Below are 17,884 nucleotides of genomic sequence, written 5' to 3'. Positions count from 1 at the left end.
TCTCAATTAAGCAGCTACACAGCAAGCCATGTAATATCCAAACCCTGAAACTTGAGCAGACAGTAACATCAGCCCTCAAGGCCTTTTTGTGAGGAAAGCAGCTGCTTCCCTCGCCGAGGGCACATAAAGGGGAGGAGAGAGAGACTAAAGAGTAAAGGTGCGTATTGTAGCCTCTGAACACCATGATGACAGGATTGCTGCCTGAAGTGTGTTTGCAAGATTGGTTAGTGTATGCTTGTTAATATCATTCTCTATATGAAAGACTGGGCTGCACAGAGTGCTGTGTAAATCCCAGTTCCAACTTGTATTGACTGTGTAGTTTGGATCAAATTATTTAACCTTATTGAGTCTTTGTAAAAAATAACTCACATATATTGAGAGTTCTCTCTGTGTCTAGCACTGTGAAGCCTTTTGCACAGCCTTTCTTGTTTAATCCGAAAACAACGTGATGAGAGAGTAGCAGATTGTCGGCCCACTGCCTGAACCCCCTTGCCTGTACCTTTCAGGGCATGCTGGCCTGACTGTCAGCTATCAACACTAACATTTCTTTGCCTAAGGACTTTCTCTGGCCACCAGAACCCCTTTTGCAGGCACCCCAGAAGTGCAAGGTATCAGTGCTCCCTAAAAGCAACCTTCAGTCACTGATTGATGGGAGTTAGTATATAATATGAATACCCCAACTTCCTTACTCCTCGGATAAGTTACCTGAGCTGCACGCTGTACACAGGCTCCCAGGCTTGCCTAGTGGGATTAGGCTCCATTTCCCAGATTGGTAGCTTGAAAAAAACTGAGATAAAATTTATATACCATAAAACATGAAAGTGAAAGTCGCTCAGTTGTGTAGGACTCTTTGCAACTCCATGGACTATACAGTCCATGGAATTCTCCAGGCCAGAATACTGGAGTGGGTAGCCTTTCCCTTCTCCAGGGGATTTCCCCAACCCAGAGAGCAAACCCAGGTCTCCTGCATCACTGGCGGATTCTTTCCCAGCTGAGCCACAAGGGAAGCACACCATAAAACGTGCTGTTTTAAAACCATTTAAGCAAACAGTTTGGTGGTTTTAGTATATTCACAACATTGTCTAGCCATCACCACCATCTAATTCCAGAACTCCATCACCCCCCCTCCCTTAAAAGAAACGCCATATCTGTCAGTAGGCATTGTCAGTTTCTCTCTCCTCCCATCCTCTGTCTGCATAGATTTGCCATTTCTGGACATTTCATATAACTGGAATCATACTATATGTGATCTTTTGTGTCTGGTTTCTCTCACTTAGCATCACGTTTTCAAGGTTGGTCAATATTGCAGCTTTTATTAGTACTTTGTTTCTTTTTATGGCTAAATAATAATCCATTGTATTGTTGTACTGTATTTTGTTTGTTCCTTTGTCATTGGATGGACATTTGGGTTATTTCCACTTTTTGGCTATCATGAATAATGCTGCTATGCATATTTGTGTACAAGTTTTTATGTGGACATGTTTTCAGTTCTTTTGGGTATGTACCTAGAATGGAATTGCTTGAATCAATGGTAACTTATATATTTAACTTTTGAGTTTCCATCAAACTGTTTTCCATGATGACTATATTATTTATATTCCCACCAAAATGATGAGGATTTCAATTTTTACACATCCCTGCCAATACTTGTTACTATCTGTCTTTTTTGCTTGTCGTCATCCTGGTGGATATGAAGTGGTATCTCATTTTGATTTGCATTTCCCTGATAACTAATGATGTTCAGGATATTATCATGTGCTGGTTGGTCTTTGGTATATCTTCTTTGTAAACATACCTATTCAGATCCTTTCCCCATTTTTCAACTGGGGTATTTGGATTTCTATTGTTGGGTTGTGAGAGTTCTTTATATATTCAGAATACTACACCCTTATTATATATGATTCACAAATACCTTCTCCCGGAGATCAAGATGTTGGAGTAGAGGGATGTGGAGCTCACACACTTCCACAAATACATCAAAATATATCTACATGTGGAATAATTCTCAAGAACATCTACTGAAAGCCTGCAGAAGATCTCATGCAACCAAAGCGGTAAGAAAGATCCCCACCTGCTTTGGTAGGACTATGGGAAAAAGGGAAAAGACAAATATTTTCTCCCATTCTGTGTGTTTTTTTTTTTACTTTCTTGGTAGTGTCCATTGACATGCATGAGCTTTTAATTTTGATGATAGTGGTAACTTGTTAAATAGCAAATGCTTTATTGGCTACTTTCTCCTCTTGTCCCTTCCTCACTTCTGCAGGATGATTTGATCTATGAGATGTACCTTATAGTTTGCGCGCATCGTGCAAATTTGCTATGTATAGAGAAATTAATGTCTTCTTTCTTCAAAAGAATAGAACAACCTGAGACTGCCTGGTTCTCTCACATGCTCTGTGGTCCTGAATTGTCTCACTAATTCTACTTCGTGTGCACCTGTCAGTGGTTCCTCTAGAATTGGCTTACACTTGCTTACTTATGAATAATAAATGTTTTTTTCAGCACTCGTGTTAGCTTTTAGGAGAATGTGCTCTTTAGACTTTGAAATCCACAGCAGGAGGTAAAAACAGTATTTGAGGCTTTTTGTAATTTCACATCATTTGTCACATAGGGAAACTTGACAATGAATTTTCCCAACTCACTCCAGGACTACTTACTCTTTTTAAAGGAAGGATCAGCCTTGTAATTTCTTTGGGTTGACTCTTAATTTTATTGCAGTTGAGAGCTAGTGGTGTGTCTTAGTTTAGGTTGCTAGGTGTGTGTGTGTGTGTGTGCGCGTGCAAGTCGCTTCATTCGTGTCTGACTCTGTAATCCCATCAACTGTAGCCTGCCGGGTTCCTCTGTCTGTGGAATTCTGGCAAGAATACTGGAGTGGGTAGCCATTTCCTCCTCCAGGAGATCTTCCCAACCCAGGGATCAAACCTGCATCTCTTATGTCTCCTGCATTGGCAGGCAGGTTCTTTACCATTAGTGAGTGCCACCTGGGAAGCCCTGGGTTGCTCCAGTAGAAATACAAATTACTGGCTTGAATAACAAGTTTCTTTCTCCCAGTTCTGGATGCTGGGAAGCCCAGATCAGGGTGCCAGCGTGGGCAAGTTCTGGGAAGGGCCCTCTTCTTGGTTTACAGACACCTGCCTTCTTGCTGTATCCTCTCATGACCAAGAAATGAGAGACAGAGCCACCCTCATGACCTCATCTCAACCTGATTACCTCCCAGAGACTCCACCTCCTTCCTAATACATTCCAGCGAAGGGTAGGATTTCAATATTTGAGTTCGAGGGGGAACGCAGGCATGCAGTCTACAACATCGCTTTTGTGACTTTTGAAGTCTTCCATTTGTAAGTGGGCCTTCTAGAAGGCAGTGTGCAGATAGCGGTTGAGTCCTTCACCCAGTGGAGATTGTGTCTGTGTGGTCTCAATCTGATATCAACCGTTTCATCCAGGTCCTGCTTCTGCCAGTCTTGGGGGATAGGGAAGGGGGTTGGCAGCACATGAGGAAGAATTTCTGCCATGGTAGAGTCCTGTTTAATGTAGAAATCCCCATACATTACACATTGACTCCCAAACAGTGAAAATACCCTGACTATTGTGACCAGAGAACTTCCTGATCATGACAAAAAATGGATTCACCTTCATACGTTTTCTAAGAGATCCAAAGGTTGTTTAATAGGCTGCTCACTTGACTGTCAGAAGCCAAGCCAGCACCACAGAGAGGTGTGAGGACCCTGGGAAGACCAGCCAGGGAGAGGCAGGCTTATTTTGTCAGTGCGAGGAAGGCAGCTGCTCAGGTGGAAGCGGTGCCTCCCAGCCTGGCCTGCTCGCTGGCCCTCTTCCACCTGGCTTTTCCAAGGATGGGTGGCTCTGCACATGTGCCAAACACCGTGGGGTAATCAATGAACCACACCCGTGTCTAGAAGATTCCCTCTTTGAGGAGGGTTTTCTCCAGGAGAGAGAACCAGGGTGTGATGGAGGGTGTGGAGGGGGAAGGAGAGAAAGAGTAGAAGATGCCACGCAGACTGCCCAAAGTTCCCATCACTTTGACACGCAGAAGGGGTTAAGTCATTCTTGAACAGTTTATCGCTCATCAATTGTAATTAAATATGTTTATATTAAATTATGTTCTGTAATTAATGTAAAATCCTTTAGCCTATGCTGTTATTAGAACCAGATGCTGAAGTACCAACAGTATTTCAACATGACTGTGCTGCCTCGCCAGCTGTCTAACTGTAATTACTTTAATCTCAGCTTGTTATCTAATTATCACCTTTGTAAAGGGAAAAGTACTCTCTAATGCTTACTGATTGTTTCAGATGATGATGAAGAGCGGGGAACAGCTGTCAGAGATCGTGGGCCCTGCTTATCACCAAGAAGGAACTTATCCTGAAACCTAGTCTGGGCCAAACCGCTGAAAAAAGATGTCCCAGGCAGGAACTGGGGACTGGCCAGTAAGGGGAGACAGTTGGTGTGCTGGTTAAGGGTGTGGCCCCTGTGGATAGACTGTCAGGTGACGTCTGCCTCCTCCAGTGATGGCTGGGGGACAGGTTAGTTAATCTGCTTAAGACTCAGTTGTCCCATCTGTAACATGGAGACAGTAATAATACTAGAATCTACCTCGAGGATTGCTGTGGAGACCAAATGAGATACAGGATATGAAGCCATTAGCACAGTGTCTGGTAAAATATACATACTTAGTAAATGTTAACTATTTTTTCTTTTTGATAAAAGTCAGTGTTGGTGTTCAGTATTTCCATCTTGGTCTTTGAAACATCTGAAATGGGTGTCTAAATGCCAGCAGCTTGACATGACCAGTGTGTTTTCCAAGTAATGCTGAAGTCTGTCCTTTTGGGACTGAAAGTTACCTTTGCATTGCTTATTAAAAAATGGTTCACCCAACCAATGTAAATAAGTATTGTCAGGGAAATCTTGAAGCTCTTGAGGGGAAATAAACTGTTTTGGAGTATCCTTCAGTACTTTATGAATGTGCTTGTGTTTCAGCAATTGACTTGGTAACTGTATTTCATTCCAGAATAATCATTAAAACAGATAGTCTTAGGATGTTTATTAAGTCTTTACTATCCTCTCGGCTTTGCCTCTCAGGGCTGCACTCTCATCAGAGGGGAGCTGACAATCTCTTCCTCCTTTGAAATAGAACCTCTGTCTGTCCAGTTGACTGTGAGGTCCTTGAGGGCAGGATAGGACCTTCATCGTTCTTCTGTATCCTGAGTAGATTGCCCTGCCTGGCAGGTATTCTGTTCTCCCTCAGTAAGTATTCCTGAAAGAACTAAACAAAAGAACTCAGCCTCAGACCATGCTGATCACCCAGGGTTTTTCCTTTCCCAGTGGCAGGAAGAAACACTGCCTCCCGGGGCTGCAGGGCAGGTCTCAGTCTCCCACGCTTGTTTTTGCCACCTATTACTGGGCTCCTGTGGTGTCTTAGATGGTAAAGAATCCACCTGTAATGCAGGAGACCTGGGCTTGATCCCTGGTTGAGAGGATCGACTGGAGAAGGGGATGGCAACCCACTCCAGTTTCCAGGTGGCTGTAGTCGTAAAGAATTCGCTTGCCAGTGCAGGAGACATAAGAGACGCAGGTTCAATCCCTGCAACCTTCTCAGGGTCAGGAAGATCCCCTGGAGGAGTGCATGGCAACCCACCCCAGTATTCTTGCCTGGAGAACCCCATGGACAGAGGAGCCTGGTAGGCTACGGTCCGTAGGGTTGCAAAGAGTCAGACATGACTAAAGTGACTTAGCATGCACACACTGCATCCTCAGGCCAGGAAACCACAAAGCAGGCAAGCAGGGAGAAAGATCAGAGCATGCAGTGGGGTCTGACTTTCATGCTGACACATCAGCCATGTGTGGTTCAGCAGCGAGAGGAGCAGGACACCTGAACTGACCCATCCCAAGGCAGGCCACCTGAGAAGGGCAGAGTAGCGGGTCTTTAGTGTCAGGAATGCCCCGGTGCAAAGAGGGCTGCTTTGCGAGAAGGCTCCTACCATTCATCAGAACAGAAGAAGGCACACACTGAACTCTGGAGTTATTCTTGGTTACAGTATACTTGGTGCTTCCCTGGTGACCCCGTGGTAAAGAATCTGCCTGCAGTGCAGGAGGGGCAAGAGATATGAGTTTGATTTCTAGGTCAGGAAGATTCCCTGGAGGAGGGCATGGCAACCCACTCCAGTATTCTTGCCTGCAGAATCCTATGGACAGAGGAGCCTGGTGGGCTACAGTCCATGGGGTCGCAAAGAGCTGGACACGACCAAAGTGACTTAGCACACATGCACACACAGTATATTTGGGTATTGAAAGAAATAGCCTAAAATGAGAGAATCAACCCAGCAGCAGATACCTTAAGTCTCTGTCTGAGCCTCATCTCCTATCACTCCTCTCATGGTTTCTTTGTCTTCTGCGATGGTAAAACCCCCTGTGGTTGCTCACCAGCCGTGTGCTGATTCACAGCTCTATGCATTTGGTTCAACTGTTGCCTCTACCTGGAACGCCCCTGCTCCTATTCTTCAACAGTCCACCCTCCCAACCGCCTGTCACAGATATTAATAGGACCCGTGGCCATTTTCTGTATTCCCATAGGATCCTGGCTTTTCTGTACCAGAGACCCAGAAACTTTCAGTAAACAGCCAGATACGAAGTATTTTAGTCTTGGTGGTGGGCTGTGTAGCAGTGCTGAGATTCTGCTGCTCTGGTGGGAAGGCAGCCATAGACAGCATGTGGTTGAGTCAAGGAAACCTTAGTAGAGTTCCCTGCTTGTTCCGCTTCTCCGTGCTCTTGTTTCACAGTCCAAGTGACTCTTCTGGCTGCTTCGTCATGATCGTTAATGCAGTGTCACTGAGTTTTTCCTCTCCTGATGACATGTCACCCAAATTTGAGCTCCTCAGACTAGGGACTGCAGGGTCTTAGCCTTGCTTTCCTCACAGAGCAGAGCTGAGACAAGCTTGTGCATACAGGTGGTTTGTTTTAGAAATGGATCCCCAAGGAGAAGGAGGGAGGCCCAGGAGGAGTGAACTCGAAGGAAGGCCAACCCAGTATTACTGAGCTGATCAGTAGAGTGGGCAACAGCAGCGAATCCCACTGGGCATCCCCCTCCCCCTCCAGGAGCTGTATAGAATGGGCCTCGGAGTTCTCTGCCCACAGGACAGAAACAGGAGCGTTTATCCGCTGTGTCCATCCCTCCTTGGTCAAGGTTTGCCCCACGGAGTGTTAGCTCCTTTTTCCTCCAGGTGTGTACATGTGTTAGATTCACTGAGCAGATTTCTGCAACCCTAGGTCAGAAAGTGGGAGACTCTCCACGCTGTCCAGGCAAGGGGCTGCCCGGTCACGCCTGAGCACCAGCAGGGTCGGTTGCTGCAGCAATGGCTGGAATTCAAAAGGGGGAACTAAAGGAGGTGAGGCCATCCGGCAGAGGTGTCCGAACTCGTACTGTGCCTGCTCCGATGCCCAGCATATTAAGTTGCATGTCCAGCAGCAGTGGTTAAGAGGGCAGCTGTGGGTGCCAGACTGCTCAGGTTTTGCTCCTGGTGCTTCTTCTTACTGATTGTGTCATCTCAGGCAGCCTCCTTAGTCCCCACTTCTTCATTCCTCTCTAGAGTGGGGATTATAGTCCTTACTTCAAAGGCTGTTGTGAGGGACAGGATGCTTAGAAAGGGGCCCATGTTACGTGCTCAGCCAATGATAGGTACTTAGTAAATACTGAAGGATTTTTGACAGTGGGCTTTTGTAAGCCAATACTTCTTTCTTTGTTTATTTTTAAATGTTTGAATAAATACATTTAATACTCCTTTCAAAAGAGTATTGAAATACTAAAGTACCTTACCAAATAAAAAGCATGAAATAAATCTTTTTCATTAGAAATGGAAAAATAGGAAATCAGAAAAAGACACAAAATATCAACCTACTGATGAGATTGAGTATGATACTAACCTCTGAGCTTCCTAGCACCCAAGAAAACAAGGGAAACAAGTTATATAGTTCTTATTATCTGATAAGAGAAAACATATTATTTCTTCCAGAAAAAACAAACTTTTTTTCTCTCAAATTAAATTCCAAAGGGAATTTAAAGGAATTTACTAAGGAGGCTTGAGAAACTAAATCAAAAGGATGTGACTTGTGTGGAAAGAGAGATTTTTATCTGTGGCAGGTCTGACTGGTACTTGCCCTGTGTGGGTGCTCACTGAACAAATGAAAAATGGAAAGTGTTTTCAGTGGCAGATTTTCTTTAGAAAGAGCTGGTATCCTACCTCTGATAATGGGTATAAAAGCGTGACTCTTAAAGAATTTGCCTGCAATGTGGAAGACCTGGGTTCGATCCCTGAGTTGGGAGGGCATGGAGGAGAAGAATACCTACTCCAATATTCTTGCCTGGAGAATCCCATGGACAGAGGAGCCTGGCAGGCTACAGTCCATGGGGTTGAAAAGAGTCGGACATGACTGAGCGACTAAGCACAGCACAGCGTAAGATTTGGAGCCAGTGTGGAGGACAGAGGTGAGTGGGTCAGCTCCTGGGGATGTGTGTTGGGGGCTAGAGGGTAGGCGGCAGGCCTTTCAGCCTCTGCTTGCTCAGAAAGCTGGCCTGACCCTACCGACCTCTGCTGCTTCTTCCTTCCAGGTCTCCCTCCTTGGTCCTCCACCCCAGGCTTCCTGAGCAGACTCTTTCTGCATCTTCCTGAGGACAGTCTTGCCCATCCTCCCAGTGCGAGGCTTCCCAGGTTGGGGTGGCCCTGGATGTCCCAGTCAGCCAGACACCGCACAGGGCTCTGCTTTTCTTCTTCTGAGTCTCATCTCTGAGACCCTGTGTGGACCGTGTGCCCTCTTGAGTACATTTGTATCTCGGGGTCTCTGTTTCCATATAGTTTCTCCATCAATCTGAAGTTCTCAGTTCAAATATTATGATCTACCTCCCCGAGTCCACAGAAATCTCATTATACGTAAGATAATCTCATTTGCCGGTGTGTGCTGTAACTCACAGGCTCGGAAACGTCCAGATCCAGGATGCCTGGGAAGTCGGGCTGTCAGATTAATATACTGTGTGAAAATTGGGGCCGGAGGTCACCAGTCTCCTGATACACAAATCTCCCTCTGAGAATCTCATTTCATTCAGACTATCAGTTAGATTAGAAATACCCTAATTATCCCACTGAAATTAAATTACTTTATGTTAGGGTGATATAATGAACAACCATAAAGAGTAGATATACAACCAGTCATCTTATTAGTCACAGCAAGACCAGACCATACACTAAATGGACCTTACTATTGTCAGCTAGTCCCTGTCTTCATAAAAAAAAGGGCAAGGGAAAGAGGAAGATGAGCGAGTTCTTGTGATTTTGTTTGGTGGGTTCCTGCTGCATTTCTCCACTGAGCTGCTAAGGCAGTTTCTCCCTCCCCAGAGGCACTGCTTCTGGTCATTAGTGAGGGGAAAGAGCTATAAAGCAGCCACTGTGCTCCTGACTTATTCATGCCCATGGCATTGGGAGGTCTCATGACTTACACGACAGGCCCAGGCATCCACAGTCCTTCACTTCCTTTTAAAAATTTTTTTACTTTTAATTTTTATCAGAATATAGTTGCTTTACAATACTGTTAGTTTCTACTGTACAGCAAAGTGAATCAGCTATGCGTATACATATATTCCCTTTTTTAGATTTCCTTCCCATTTAGGTCACCACAGAACACTGAGTAGGGTTCCCTGAGCTATACGGTAGGTTCTCATTAGTTATGTTTTATGCATAGTGTCAATAGTGTATTGATATATATGCCAATTCCAAACTCCAATTCGTCCCGTCCTCCTTTTCCCTCTTTGGTGTCTATATGCTTGTTTTCTACATCTGTGTCTCTTTCTGTTTTGCAAATAAAATCATCTATACCATCTTCTAGATTCCATGTATATGTGTTAATATACAATATTTGATCTTCTTTTTCTAACTTACTTCACTCTATATAACACTTTCTAGTTCCATCTGTGTCTCTACAAATGACCGAATTTCATTCCTTTTAATGGCTGAGTAATATTCCATTATATATATGCACCACATCTTCTTTATCCATTTCTCTGTTGATGGACATTTAAGTTGATTCCATGTCCTGGCTATTGTAAATAGTGCTGCAATGAACAATGGGGTGCGTGTGTCATTTTGAGTCATGGTTTTCTCTGGGTATATGCCCAGTGGTGGGATTGCTGGGTCATGGGGTAGCTCTGTTCTTAGTTTTTAAAGGAACTTCCATACCGTTCACTTCTTAATTCCAGAAGCCTTCCCAGTACCTGTCAAGTGATATGGCTCTGTTGCCAGGGTGCACCTGTCCTCCTAGAAGGACTAACCTCTATCAGTTGTATTTGCTAAAGTAAATAATGCTAGCAACTATAATGAATTACCTCCAAATCTCAATGACTTAACACAACAAAAGTTTATTTCTTGTTTAAATCACTGTCAAATGGAGGGGTGTGTGTGTGTGTGTGTGTGTGTGTGATGTTTTGTCCATTCAGTTACTCGAGAACTCACCTTGTGGTTTTGAGCTCCCGTAGATCAGATTTCTCAAGAGCAGGACTACTGACATTTTGGGGATAGATAATTCTTTATTGTGGAGGACTGTCCTGTGCATTGTAGGATGCTTAGCTGCATCTCTGGCGTCTACCTGTTAGATGCCAGCTGGACATCCTCCCAGTGTGACAGCCAAATATGCCTCCATGTATTATCAGATGTCCTCGGGGGAGGGGGACAAAATTGTCCTGAGAACTACCACATAGCCAGTTCTATCATTTTAAAGTGCATATCCCTTTGAACTTCTCTCTCAGGCAGAGGATATATAGATACATTTGGGAAGACATCATTGTGTGTGCTGATGACCCATCACTGGACTTGGTACCTTAATGCTTATTATTATCCGTGTTGTTGTCTGTGTCCTATGGGTCATTTCCCAGAGAGGTGAAGGGATGTACTGTCTGGTTTACTAACTTATTGCCCAGGTGATAACATCACACCTTAAAATTGTGCTACTAGGTAATTCTGTAGCGGAAGGAGTTTCGGGGCTGGACACTCTTGTCCTGAATTCCTGAGTTGGCTGTGCCACTGCCCTTGTGATTATGGGTGAGTCAGGTCGCTGCCAGAGTAAGTGAGACTCTAGAGAGACATTTTCCAACGGCCCTCATCCCCTTACAACTTTTCCATGGCATCCAATTTGCATTTCAAATAAAGGCAAAGCTCCTACACAGGTCCTGCAGAGCCCTGCAGGGTCTCCCCTTTTTCAGGCTCCTTTGGTGTCTCGTTCCCCTGATTTACCAAGCTTAATGTATCCTAGCCTCCCCTCTCCCACCCAGCTTTCACCAAGCCCCTGACCTTGTTGGGCTTTGCCTATGCTGTGCCCTCTCCCTCAAGGGTTTCCCTTCTCTCTTCTCTTGGCTCTTTCTGATCTTTTAGTTCTCAGCTGTATGGCCACTTTCTTAAGAATGTCTTCTGGATGCCCTGACCAGCTCTAATTCCCCCCTCCTGGGCTTTCTCTCAGCATTGCCAAAGGATCACGTTGTCAGAGTCGCAGTTTTATGTTCATTGAAACAGCCATTTGAATGCATCCTGTCTCTGTCATTTGTAATCACCACAAGAGCTGTGAGTCAGGTCATATCCCAGGGCCTGGCAGAGTGCCTGGCACATAGTAGGTGCTAATACCTTTTTCTTGCGTGAATGAATTAGAGATTTGGGCTGTCTGGAAATATTAGTCAATCAGACCTGACACTGAAATGCAACCTGTTTGAGTCATTGTAAAACTGCTGACAATTAAGAAATATGATTCCTATATTAAGCTCAAGGGGTACCCCCAAGAAAGCTAAGGTGATCAGTGACTATGGTGTGGCCTTCAGTATATTAGTCAGCCTGACTTAGTCATTTCTACTGGAAATCTCATTAGAACTCAGAAACCCCACAGCCTTCCAAAACCTTTTATGTATAAATGCTTATACATGGGCAATCTGTAGGCAGCTAGCCACGCCTAGGATCCTGACTGCGGTAGAAAGCACAGTTTGCAGGTCAGCAGCCGGTTTGGGGGAGGGGAAGACTACTAACCGTGTGGCCGTGACTCCAGTGCTCTTAGTCCACTCATTCCCTCCCCAGGTTAAGGGATGGGGTGAGTAGTCCCTGAGTGTCTAGATACCAAAGTCAGTCGGAGGAAGGATATGCAGTCTCACAAGAGCCTCAGTCTCTTACAATTCACAGCATGTGGCCACCTCTCAGCTCTGAACAGAGTGAGATATGAAGTCATTTGCAAAGGGGCGTCTATGAAATTCCATTACACCATGCTTTTCAATTTAAAGGGAAAGACCTTTGCGGAAACTAATTTGCAGTTGCTTTTAATCATGGAGCTTGGAGACGGCAGGCTTTCCCGTCGCTGCAGCTACAAAGGCTCACACTGGTTTGTAGATTTGGTCTTCCTTTGCCCACCCCAGCTCAGCTCCTGGGTTCCATCTGTGGTTGTTGTATGTCCTCTAATTTTTTGCAATTTTTGAGACAAAAATGAAGCCATTATGTTTAGTGTTCCTGGTGAATGTAAATATTTTGCAATCAGAACCCACTTGAAAAGAGAGTCAAGTCAAAGTAAATAGGATGCACTCTTGAAAGGGGGACATCCTGGGGCTGTCTCCTCTCTCCTGTCAATCTCTCCTGCCTCCCAGAGGACTATCTCTCAGGTTCCTTTGGTCCTTTATTCACTCCGGCCCTGGGGTTGCTCCAGATCCAGAGAACGGCAGCCAGGAGTTCTGGAAAGTGAAAAACACCTTGGTAAGAGTCAAGAAATCTGGATCCAGTCTCAGCTGTCCTGTTTACCTGGTTGAGTGCCTTGGGAAATTCATTAAACCTTTATGGGTATCTCATTTATCAAATGAAGATAATTATACTTACCCTTGGAGATCACATGAGGTTTGGAGGGAAGATTGGCTTAGATCAAATGTAAGCATGTGGGTCTGCTCATGGATCTGGGGTTGGTAGGGAGCTGGTGATAACCGATTTGCCCCAGGTTACTTACTGAAGAGCGGTTGCTTCAGTCGAAAACCTGTGCTGACCAGAACCTCTCCAAGATAAATTTCACAGCTGCTTTAAATCCCTTTGGGCTGAACCTTTGTGGCCCCTGGAATCTCCTGGGGAAAGTAGGAAGATTCTGGAAAGAATCAGGCACTAATTAACCCATTTTCAGTCATCATCATTTAGCACAGATTTGTTTATCAGATAGGCATTCCCTGATAGCTCAGTTGGTAAAGAATCTGCCTGCAATGCAGGAGACCCTGGTTCAATTCTGAGTCTGGAAGATCCCTTGGAGAAGAGAAAGTCTACCCACTCCAGTATTCTGGCCTGGAGAATTTCATGAACTACAGTCCATGGGGTTGCAAAGAGTCGGACATGGCTGAGTGACTTTCACTTTCACTTTCTGGGGGAGAAGAGTAAAGAGTGAGATGTGGAGATAGGTGAGTGTTACAGATGGGAAGTTTTATGCAGGAGACCCTGGTTTGATTCTGAGTCTGGAAGATCCCCTGGAGAAGAGAGATTCTACCCACTCCAGTATTCTGGCCTGGAGAATTTCATGAACTACAGTCCATGGGGTTGCAAAGAGTCGGACATGGCTGAGTGACTTTCACTTTCACTTTCTGGGGGAGAAGAATAAAGAGTGGGATGTGGAGATAGGTGAGTGTTACAGATGGGAAGTTTTATGGGGTGTCGGGGGCACCTGGGTGAGGTTGTGAATGTCTTTACAACACAGCATTCTGGCACTGTGCTCAACCCAGACGTGGTAGATAAGGTATTAGAGTGACAGATAACATATCAGGTACTGGATTATTTCACTTGTCAGTGAATATTAATCATTCTTTTTGGCTATCAGTAACTGAACACATTTCCTGTAACTGTAGGAAAATCCTCTTCCCCAACACACACATGTAGAAGCTGAAAATGCCAGGTACTTGTTTTCCCAGCCTCCTTTGCAGCTAAAATGCTGGCGCAGGACCCGGGCTTTGTCAATTCACCTGCCTCAGGCTGTGAATTGGCAGCTACCAATGTGTCGACGTAGAGACTGTGCAGAATCCATCCCGGCCAAGGTGGAGGACCAGTGGCTTCCCACGTCAGGTGGCAGCCATGACAGTGACCCTGTGCAGAGTGTTTCTGTGGACAAAGGCTGTGGCAGAGGTTTCTTCAGGGGATTCACTGACTGAACAAGCTCAGCCTATGATGGGCAAAAGTGCCCACACTAAAGAGTTTGCTACTTACTTACATGCTAACCGTCACTTTGTAGAGAGAGAAAGAATCAATATTTTCATAGTCAGCAGGCTTCAAGCTGTTTGAGTTGAGAAAACTATGTCACGTGGAGGTTCAGGACACTGATTCTGGTGTCTGGGGTCTGACATCCTATCCCAGATCGTCCAATTAGCCGTGCCACTTTGGGAAATGTATTTACCATTTCTAGGTTTCCGTTTCTTTATCTCAAGAATGGGAATAGGAATAGTTCTACCTCATCGATTCATTCTGAGGATTAGATGAGATAGGGATCATGAGACCAATGGAAACAAAGTCAGGAGAGAGAGGTGTCATGAGAATGGTTTCAAGGAGGAAAGGAAAATGAGGTGAACACTGCTCTGAGAACAAGAAGGATGAAGATTGGACTTCTCGATCCAACATCGCTAGAGAGATTAACTAGGACTTCTAGTGCAATGTTGGGACATAAATCCTATGAGGTTGGTGGGGAGTGTGGTTTGAAGAGGAGATATCAACTGAAGAAAGCACCTATAGCTCTCTTTAAGGGTATGAGAGTACGGGGTGGTGTGTGATCAAGAGAAGTCTTAGTATTTTTTTTTGTAATATTAAGATGAGAAAATCATGAACCTACTGTGGATGGAGTTGAGAGGGGGAGGTTGAATTATAAAAAAAAGAGAGAAGACTGAAAATGAGAATTCTCTGAGGAACAGAGAGGATGGGACTCAAAGCCCTGATAAAAATCCTGGCCAGGACAGGAGGAGGGACATTGCCATGGAGTCAGAGCAGAGAAGGGAGGAGTGGGCAGGGTGCAGGGGTCACCTAAAGCAGTAGTGAAAGCTGAGAGAGTGTGCTGACTTCCTTTCTTTCTGAAATAGTAGATAAAGTCATCTGCTGTGACTGTGGGTTGCAGGTCAGAGCAGGTCAGAGATTCAAGGAGAGTGGAGAAAGTTAAAATATCAAGGTCAGAGAGACCATGAATATGAGTCAGATACTGGCTAGGTGGCTGTAGCAGGAGATCTCCCCAAATGCTGGGCTTAAACAAGAGAGAGGTTTATTTATCTCTTCTCAGCAGTGCAGGTGCAGGGTCTAGGGCTGATGGGGGGCTCAGCAGTGTTGAGGGGGGCAGTCAGCCAGATCACACAAGGCTTTGTTGGCCAAGGGAAGAACTTTTTATTCTGTTAGTAAAGATAGTGGAAGGGGTGCAGGCAATGGGTAGAGGTCATGGAGGGTGTTGGAGAGGGCACCAGGGAAGCCATGCCTGACTAGGGTCTAGAAAGCTGAGACATCCTGGCAGAGTGTAAGGGGCAGGAGTTCCCTCCACCTTTGCCCTCTGAGCACAGAGGAGCTGTGGGCACTCGCCTGCATATCCCCAGTTCTGTGGACCTGTTAGTGGAGAGAGGAGAAGGTCTGACTTCACTCTCTCCTGAAGTCCTTCTTGCTTCCTGGACGTTTCTAACTGCCTAGAGTGCTATGCATTTTATGTTATCTACTCACAAACACACACACTCACAGACACACTCACACCACTCAGATACACATACACTCATGCACTTCCATGCCCACATACTGATGGGACGCTGGCTCTAGAATCAGACTTGGATTTAAACCCCAGCGATTGCACTTAATAGCTGTGTGTCCTTTTAGCAGTGAATTAACCTTTTGGAGACTCCATTTCCTCCTCTTTAAGATGGTAATATGAATAGAATATTCTTCATCCAGTTGTTGTGAAGAGCAAGTTAGATAAAGCATGTAAAGCATAGTTACGACATTTAGGAAGTGAAGTGCATGTGTACTCAGTTGTGATTAACTCTTTGCGACCCCGTGGACTATAGCATGCCATGCTCCTCTGTCCATGGAATTATCCCAGCAAGAATACTGGAGTGGGTTGCTATTTCCCTCTTCAGGGGATCTTCCCAACCCAGGGATCAAACCCACATTTCCTGTAGCTCCTGCACTGACAGGTGGATTCTTTACCACTGAGCCACCTAGGAAGCCCTCCTAGTATGTACAGTAAATGCTCAATAAATTGCAGCTCCCATTATTAAGCTTAATAAGTAGTAGCTGTCATCATCATCATTATCATTTACTTTTTTCCAAGAAATTTCCTTTATTAAAACAAAATGTCTAACAACTCCAAAAGTACATTTGCCTTTCAAAAAATCTGTCTATTTTGAGCCAGCATTTCTCTTCCTCTTGGGGTCTGACCAGGCCGCCTGGAGTCTGGAGAGGAAGTTATGGGTGATGCTCTTCAATGGGAAGCCACCTGTCCACGCTTTGTGTTCCCCTCAGAGAAATCTGTTGTCCTGGGAAGTCTTTTCTTTGGATGGCAATCTGGCTGCGAAAATGAAGCTGGGCTTTTTTGTGTCTGAGCGCATACCGGTTCCAGGGCTCTGCTGGGGGTGGAACAGCTTGTCATTAGCAGGTGATTCTGGAGCTTCCTGCTGGCAGCCCCGTCTCCTCACAGAGTTACGTGAAGCCCTGCCGTCTGTTGGTGAGCACTTCCGCGGGTGCGGGTCTGTGAGCGGTGTTCCTGACAGACTCTCTCAAGGATCTGATCTTAGAGTCTCGTCTCCCACCTTGAGAAGCTGTGTAACTGTGTGTCATGGATACAGACAGAATCACTCCCGTCTGAACCACCCTGCAAGAGGTCAGGACATTCCTCATCTCCCTGAGAAGGATGTGAGAAACCCCAGATGAGCTGTTCCAGAGACTCGTGAGTCCCCTGCAGGGCATGGGGACCCTGGTCTGGGAGGCCATCTAGTGCAGAGAATAAGTCTTTGAGTTTCTGAACCAGGCATCATCGGGCTTGAATCTCAGGTCTCACCCTTAGTAGTTGTGTAAGTTTGAACAGCTCACTTCTTTGAGTCCCAGTTTCTTGCTCTGTAAAATAAATTTCTGGCACATAGTAAGTGCTCAACACACAGTAAGTCATTGATAAGATCTGGGTCCCAGTCTGGGCTGTGCCATTAAGTAGCGCAGTAGCCTTGCCTGTCATGTCGTCTTGAAGTTCTGATGGGTAGAATGTGTGGGGAACTCAGAAGTCTCTTCTAGCTCTAAGGTTCTATGATTGTACCAGTGGCTCCTATTCTATAGATCTTGGTACCTTTGGCATTACCTGTCCCTCCTGAATTACTCTTCTCTCCCTCTCCAAGGGATCATTCCTGCCAGTGTAGATGCTTGATCCACTATCTCCCATTTTTAGTATATGTTCCCATCATCCTTTATCAATTATGTATCTTTCCTAGTAAGCATCCTGAATGCTTTATTTCCTCAATTTCATCAGGGCAGGGATTCTGGGGAAGCCACAAAAGTGATGTGAAGGATAAAAGCTGCTCAGCAGTCTTACTTCCTCCAGGTCTTGGCCCAGGAGATGCTCTGAGATGATACCAGCTTTGTCACTTCTCCTGGCTAATGATTTAATTTTATGTGTCATCATGGCTGGGCCACAGTGCCCAGATATCTGGTCAAACATTAATCTGTTTCTGTGAGGGTGTTTGGATGAGATGTACATTTAAATTGTTGGACTTTGAGTAAAGCAGATTTCCTTCCATAAGGTGGATGGGCATCATCTAATCAGAAAGTTTGAATAAATCAAAAGACTGACTTCCCCTAAGTAAGAGAGGAATGCTGCTGCAGATGGCCTTCAG

General features: G+C 45.2%; 1 protein-coding gene across 3 annotated transcripts in view; it reads left to right on the top strand.

Moving 5' to 3' along the window:
• Nucleotides 1-17,884, top strand: part of LOC139187349 (uncharacterized) — a 200,990-nt gene that overhangs the window by 91,269 nt on the left and 91,837 nt on the right. The gene's annotated exons all lie outside the window — the stretch shown is intronic.

This window comes from Bos indicus, chromosome 15, assembly GCF_029378745.1.
Source record: "Bos indicus isolate NIAB-ARS_2022 breed Sahiwal x Tharparkar chromosome 15, NIAB-ARS_B.indTharparkar_mat_pri_1.0, whole genome shotgun sequence".
NCBI lineage: Eukaryota > Metazoa > Chordata > Mammalia > Artiodactyla > Bovidae > Bos > Bos indicus.
Note: the sequence above shows the minus strand (reverse complement) of the source record. Positions and strands in the feature narration are given on the sequence as shown.